This window comes from Leuciscus leuciscus (genome assembly GCF_965113295.1).
Source record: "Leuciscus leuciscus genome assembly, chromosome: 9".
Taxonomy (NCBI): domain Eukaryota; kingdom Metazoa; phylum Chordata; class Actinopteri; order Cypriniformes; family Leuciscidae; genus Leuciscus; species Leuciscus leuciscus.
Window position 1 is genome coordinate 43,609,358 of NC_138733.1, and position 7,859 is coordinate 43,617,216.

At 39.3% G+C, this 7,859-nt stretch overlaps 1 long non-coding RNA gene across 1 annotated transcript; it reads left to right on the top strand.

Moving 5' to 3' along the window:
- Positions 1 to 1,217: 1,217 nt before the first annotated feature.
- On the top strand, positions 1,218 to 5,855 carry LOC309505594. Its single transcript, XR_014208507.1, has 3 exons — positions 1,218 to 1,545; positions 2,828 to 3,372; positions 5,439 to 5,855. It is a non-coding gene; the product is annotated as an uncharacterized lncRNA (long non-coding RNA).
- Positions 5,856 to 7,859: the final 2,004 nt, after the last annotated feature.

Here is a 7,859-nt window from a genome sequence, read left to right on the forward strand (position 1 = left end):
GAGGACAGCGTAGGCCGTATAAGGCCTCAGCCTCGAGTGGTCGCTGCCTGACGAGCCCGCGCTCTACAGTCCGGCGCGAGGTTAACCCTCGCCCACACCCACCTAATCTGTCATTAATTTTTGTTTTGATAATAAATGGAGCCAGCCTCCAAAAGTGAAACCTGTCCTGGGATTTTTTTTTTTTATAGTTTTTTTTATACACTATTCGGTTGTTAAGTCGTGACGTAACCACTCTCCGATAATACTCTTTCCGGGTCCAAAGTCCAGGTCCTCTCTACCTACCTACCGCTTTCGCGAGTGTTTTGGTTATTATTGAGTGTTTTTACAATGCCGCAGTGCTGTGTCCCGTGTCCCGAGCTAACTCACTTCAACCTCGTAAATCTTCTTTTTCATTGATGCCTGGACTCTACCCTTAATTATGTCACCTGAGTGATGAGCTACACTAACCATTCTGTTGGTGTTAAAGGAATTTAAACCCTTTTTGACCGCCAAGGGTGCCTCACTAAGAAGGACGTGATCGTAAATAAATGTACAGGTTCCACCATTGTTATTTCTGGACGAGAGGAGCGCTTGGACCCGGAAAAGGCTAAACGTCATGCGTGACGTCAGACTTAACAATCGGATATTGACCCTTCGCAGGGAGCTTGATTGACAGGTGATCTGACCAATCATACTTCGCCATCCGCCATTTTGTCCGACAAAGCAGTCAGGAGAGTTAGTAGATTAACATGGGAGGATTTGAACTTGAAAAACGGAGTGTACTGACGTCTTTCCGTGGTTAAAACAGCATTCCTTCTTATGTTTGTTCATGTTTATTTGAGGCTATAAATTAACTAAAAGGAAGAGATGATCGGTTCTTGAGCAGCTTTAACTGATGCTCTACAGCGATCTTTCACGACACATTAAAGAGCCACAAAACGGTATTTATTGTTTAAATTTCTTTTTAAAAATGACCAAATTTGAAAGGTGAGACTTTGTTTAATATGTTTAATATCAAACGTAACCGAAAAGTAACCTGGTCTTTCCTGTCTGTCAGCGTGTTGTCATTCTCCTCTCTGCTCCGCAATGTATTTTTCACTCCGTGAGAACATGTGGTGTGGCGTGAGAACGGCGTAGCTTGTCGGACATAGCGACACAGGGGGGCGGATCTTTGGGAACGGCGTGTTTGTTGTCTTTACATTAGAATAATAATAATAACTGACCTAACACAAGGCGAGAAGTCTGTGACCATAAGCATGGTGGTTCCTACTGTTTTAGACTTAAACGCACATCTTCTGAAAATGGGTGAGATAAGATGCCAGTGCCAGCCTTTAATTAAGGCCCTTCACATCTCTCTACAAAGAAGATTTTCAGGAATATTTGTGAAGGCTAAAATGGCCAGAGACAGTGAATGTGAAGCACCCATGCCTTTTTACCAAGATGTGTACTTTCTTTCTGCAATGCTTGATCCGCAATTTGGTCTGAACTGGATTGACTTGGATGTTACCAACGGTGATGCTCCATCCCTAAAGAAGTTCAGAGAAGATGTAAAGAGGACTCTGACAAGTTAGTATTTTTCCCCATTTCACTGTATTTTAATTCCACTTTAACATTATAAATTATAAATATATAATTAAATAATAAATAATATATCATTATTTTGTGAATTAGGCTAATGTTTTCTACACAAAATCATTGTACATAAGGTAAAGAACATTCTGTAAAAATATAGCCTTGGAATTATAAGTGTCTGCGTGAGGCCAAGGTTTCAAAGTTTAAAATCATATTGAAATTAAGTTGTGATGCTCTAAAACTCATTATATTATGAGACCTTAGTCTGGATTTCATAGACAGGGTCACAAATATATTGCAATATTTTTAAATTGGCATTTAATTCATTATCATAGTTAAAAATATATTTTTTCTTAAAGGGATAGTTCACTTTGAAATTAAATTTTGGTATGTTTTAGCTTACCTCAAGGGCATCCAAGATGTAGGTGTCTTTTTTTCCGCAGTAGTTTCAATTTTGTTATTTTTAGGTCAAACCGTTTTTGTCTGTCAGTCATATAATGCAGGTCGATGGTCACTGTCTCAAAGAGCAAGCACAGAGTCCAAATTAAAACAATTCCCCATCGTCCAAATTAAACAATTCCCCATCGTAAGTACACATTGATGGCCTAAGACACGAAACGAGCGGTTTGTGTGAGAAAACGAACAGTATTTATATCGTTTTTAGCTCTTATACACAGCCACGTCCAAGTGATCTGAGAGCGCGCGCGCATCCTGGTGTTTGACGTGTACGCAGACTGGTGCATAGATATATACACTAGATGTCGCCTTAAAGACATTCGTTCCAATGAACTGCCGTAGACAAGGCGACATCTAGTATATATCTATGCACCAGTCTGCGTACACGTCACACACCAGGATGCGCGCGCGCCCTCAGATCAGTTGGACGTGGCTGTGTATAAGAGCTAAAATCGATATAAATACTGTTCGTTTTCTCACACAAACCGCTCGTTTCGTGTCTTAGGCCATCAATGTGTACTTACGATGAGGAATTGTTTAATTTGGACGATGGGGAATTGTTTTAATTTGGACTCTGTGCATGCTCTTTGAGATAATGACCATAGACCTGCATTATATGACTGACAGACAAAAACGGTTTGACCTAAAAATATCAAAATTGAAACTACTGCGGAAAAAAAGACACCTACATCTTGGATGCCCTTGAGGTAAGCTAAAACATACCAAAATGTAATTTCAAAGTGAACTATCCCTTTAATGATGACCTCAGCAAAACTCATCCAAATATTTATGCAATATTGTATTATGCTGTTTTTTTAAGATGCACTGATCTCAGCTGTAGAGAGTGTGGCAGATGGTGTAGAAGCTACTCAGCAGACGAATGCAGATGATTCTTCATCAAAGAATTCTCCACCACCAACCAAACTGACACGGCTAGTAGCCCGCTACAAAGCCCACAAAACCCAGTGTAATCTTACGGTGGATGCCAGTATCTCTGATCAGATAACTAAATACTTAAGTGACATTCAGGATCCGGCGTGTAGTGACACAGCACTTGTCTTCTGGTCTAAAAACAAGGACAAATATCCCCAACTGCATGCACTAGCAGTGAAACTTTTGTCAATCCCAGCTTCCTCTGCACCAGTAGAGAGAATTTTTAGTCGGGGTGGATTGATCATGAGACCACATCGTGCTCGGTTGGGTAGCAGGATGGTCTCCTCACTTATATTTTTGAAAAGTAATAATGCGCATCTGTAATCTTCACAACTTCTTCAAGTGTACATATTAATTCAAGACATTGTAAGGATATTAGCAGTCATTTGTTTAGCTTAAAGGTTAAACGTTTTGTTACAGTTGAACATACATGTAGCGACAATGAGTATGAACCAAACACAGACTAATCTTCTTCCAGAAGATTAATTCAAACTTTCCACTTCCTGCCGAACAAAGAGGAAGATTTGGTCAGGACTTTGTATCCTCATCAATCTTGTCACAGGATCCAGGCGCCAACCAGTCGGGCTATTTAAAAGAGCCCCCAGCACTAACACATAACTGGTCAAATGCTAGCTTTGTTGTCAAATTACTGATTGGTTAAGAGAAAGACAGAGACCAAGGCATCACACAAGTGTCTTCACATTCCAGATTCAAATTACCCAACCGAGCCATGAATCATTCACAGTCTCCAGGAAGTCTGTAACCAAAGACTTTTATTGGTTAACTTCGATAGTGTGCAAGACGGATCGATACCAGCAGATGTTGTTTTCCCCCACAACATTCCTGACCCCTTCCCCCTTAGGACCCCTGAACGAACAAACAGAGTCCGTTTCTCTCTAAACCAGAAAACTGAGATTTTTCCTACAGTATACATAAAACTCATTCAAGAACAATTTTCAATGGACTTAAAATCAAACATCATGCAACTACATAACTCTATTTTGTGTCTGCAACTTATATGTGTGTTTAATATGCTTAGATACCATATAACTCATGTAATGTTATAACTGTTAGATGTTTGAATGAAAGTGTGTTGTGTTTCATATCAGTATGATCGTATGCTCTTGATTCAAAAGATGGCTTGATTGAAATCTGTGTAAAATGTTTCATATTCTTATAATACTGATCATGTCTAAACTGTGGCATCTGTTCTCTCTGTTAGTAAGGAAACCCCCCAGATAAGATAATTTACGATCAGAACTGAAAAGAACGCCACCTCCTCAAGTTAGCCAGTGTCTAATTGGCCAGAACTCATCCTTGGAGGTTGGACAAACTTTGAGTTTAAAATCTTAGACCCGAAACAAAGTTCTCTCTCTTCTCTCTGCTCTCTAACTCTGCTCGTTCAAAATGTTCTGATAGAGAAGAGCCCTGCTCTCTCTTCTCTTGGCTCTCTAACTCTAGCTCTCTGGGTTCACCCCCAAGAAACGCTCTGCTACCACTCTCAAGAGAGATGGGCAGAAAAAGGATGAAGATCTCAATCAGACGAGTAACCATGTAAACGCAGAGACAAAGAACCCAAATTAAGATCAGAAGAACGGGTTCAACAGCTTTATTCAAGCCATCTTACTACTCTCGTCTAAGTTGTCTTTTCTTTTCTAAGTTTTCCTTTATTTTCCGTTGTGAGTCTCGGTTCTAAGTTAAGTTTTGCGACAAGATTTCGAGCCACGTTTCTTCTGCAAAGCCAGCTTCAAACAAAGACTTTCATTCCGCCAGCACCCCACGTGACTGGCCGCCCCAGACCCAGGCACAAGGACACCAGCCAACAAACGGACCGGGAAAACCCCTTTCACGCAACAAAAGGGAATCCCCAAAAGCAAAGACAAGCAAGTATCTCCAGACTAAGAGCTGAACTGGTGTATGGATATAAATTGAATAACCTGTCTAAGAAACGATAGAAGGGTTAAATTAATGATGGATGGTTCGTTCCAGGTCATGTCTTATAAGTGCATAAACTTGGGATTTCATCCTCTCACTCTTAAACTCACTCTTAAAACTTAATCTTTCCTTACTCTTTTCCTTCTGCAACTCGTATGAATGTGTGTGTTTGTGTTAGATATTAGTTTTATGTGTTAGTATATAATCAATAAAGTATTGTTTGTATTTGAACAAAGAGATTACTTGTGTTAATCTGCTTATACATTTTATTGTCTTGAACTTCGATTTAAGGTACCTATGCTTTTACCCGTGATTATTTCTTAATTTATTGTTAGCTGGGGATTAATTCTTTCTTGGCCAGGAAGATATTATATTTACTAGAGTTAATACTTGTTTATGCTTTCTGTTCATTGGATGAACTGATAAAATGATCATACTATTGATTCTGCTACAGTAAATTCTGAAAATAATTAAAAATAATTAAAATATTAATTATTGATCATAATCCGTTATGAATAATAATTAATTAGATGTATACGTGGGCGTATAAACGCTGCATACAGGTATAGTGGTACAGTAATGTTATGTGTACGTATATAGTGGTGCAACAATGTTTTGTGGACTAAAACACTTAAGCTTAAAGGTTAGAAGTTTTGTTACAGTTGAACATACAGATATAAATGTCATCTGGTCTTACTGTATAGTGATACAACAATGTTATGTGGACAAGAGCACTTACTGATTGATAATTGTATAAGTAATAATTGTAATAAAATGACCATGATATATTTGATTTACTGTTTGAGTATGGTGCCAATTTTATTGTTACAACCAAATATTTTACATATTCTTGAAGATATCTTTAGGTCTGGTTTTTAGACCCAACCTTAGGTTATCCAACCTCTCTGGTCTCGGTCTCGACTCGGACTCGACTCTCTCTGGTCTCGGACTCGACTCTCTTTGGTCTCGGACTCGACTCGGACTCGAGTGAGTTGGTCTCGACTACAACACTGCAAAGGGTGAAAGATAAGTTAAAGTAGATGACAAACATGTCTGTTCATTACAGTGTGCTTTTAATTGTTCATTTGTATCACTCTCCTGAAATAGTTTACAGTGTGCAGTGGTGGAAAGAGTACTGAAAAAAATACATTCCAAAAAATATAGTGTGAGTAGAGTAAAAAGTACTTGTCCAAAAAACTACTTGAAAAGAGTAAAAAAGTAGCTTATTTAAAAGTACTAATGAGTAGTGAGTACTGAGCTGCGGATTTTACCCTCTTATAATAAAAAAAACTGTACACTACAATTAGGCTACAATTTTTAGAAAACATTGTCACAGATCTGCACTACATCTCCCATCACTCTCCTTGGTTCCCACCTGCATGTCATTCCCAATCACTCACACCAGCACCTCATCATCACCCTCATTACTGCCTCTATAAATACAGACACCTCACCCCAGCTCATTGTCTGGTCTTGTTTCACACGAAGCGGACTACTCTCACCGTCTCCAGCGATCTCCCTGTCTTTCCCTTTCCACAATGTCTCCAGTGATCTCCCCCTTCCACAGTGTCTCCAGCGATATCCTCCTTCCACAGTGTCTCTGTTACGTCTCCCTTTTAAAGAGGTCCAGGGGTAATAGGCTAAGTAACATAAGTGTTAAATTTAGATCAATAACTAAAAAGAAAAGAAATCAGGTTCTGATAACTTATGTGTTGAGATGAATCAGACAGAGACAGATATGGTTAAATACTTTTTAGTAGGCCAAAATAATACACCCGATTGTTTTACAGTGTCAAAGTGAATAAATCCGGATCGCCAACTAAACTACAGTAAGTAACAAACATAAATACATGAGGTAGCATGCGCTCCTTACCGGATGTGTATAAACAAACTCAAACTTTAACGTGTTGCATTGTGTAGGTCACGTGACAGACTAACTATCCCTCCTCTCTGAGTTTGGGAAGATTGAAGAAAGACCAACAAAGTCACGTACCGAAATAATCAAACAATACAAACTTGAGAAATAAGAAACAATCGAGGCTAGTGACAAACAACAAGACACCAGTCAAATGAGAGAAAACACACCTCTCCTTACCTCTCGTCACTTCCAAGTCTTTATACGGAGAAGGTGAGTTCGGATTGGTTCTTTGGGGGGGATGTCGTCACGTTGACTAATCATGATTGACGCGAGGACCAACCAATCGTGAGACCTAAGAATAAGGACAGCCCAGAACAAAATAAAGGGGGAAAAAGAAAACAACCAAAATACGACACAGACGTAACACCCACCCCCTTAAAAACAAACTTCTATGCATAATATAGAGTTTGACAAAAGAACCCAAATTGTGGTCAACTCACACCTCTTTAAACCCGGGATAGAGGATCTGCCACCACATTATCCACACCTTTTTATACTTTATTTCCAGATTATAATTCTGAATAATGAGGGACCATCTCATCAATATCTGGTTCTGGTTGTACATGCGTTGAAGAAAAGTCAGAGGGTTATGGTCTGTGTAAACCGTTACAGGAAGGACAGTAGAACCGACATGCACATCAAAATGTTGAAGAGCCAACAGTAAAGCTAGAGGTTCTTTTTCGATTAGTAGAAGTTACGCTGATGTTTATTAAATTTCTTTGAGAAATAACAAACCGGATGATTGATCTCATCCTTACCCTCCTGCAATAACCGAGCACCAGCTCCCACCTCACTAGCATCCACTTCCAACTTAAACGGCGTGGAAAAATCAGGAGAAGACAACCCTGGTTCACTACACAACAAGGCTTTGACATTGTCAAAAGCATTCTGACACGTGTGACCATACAAACTGATTTGAAGGGCTAAGTAAAGCAGTTAATGGAGTTGCAACAGATGAAAAATTCTGGCAAAAACAATGGTAATAACTGGCCATGCCTAAAAACCTACGCAACTCATGTCTGGAAGTTGGCACAGGAAACTCACTAATAGCTGAAATCTTTGCTGA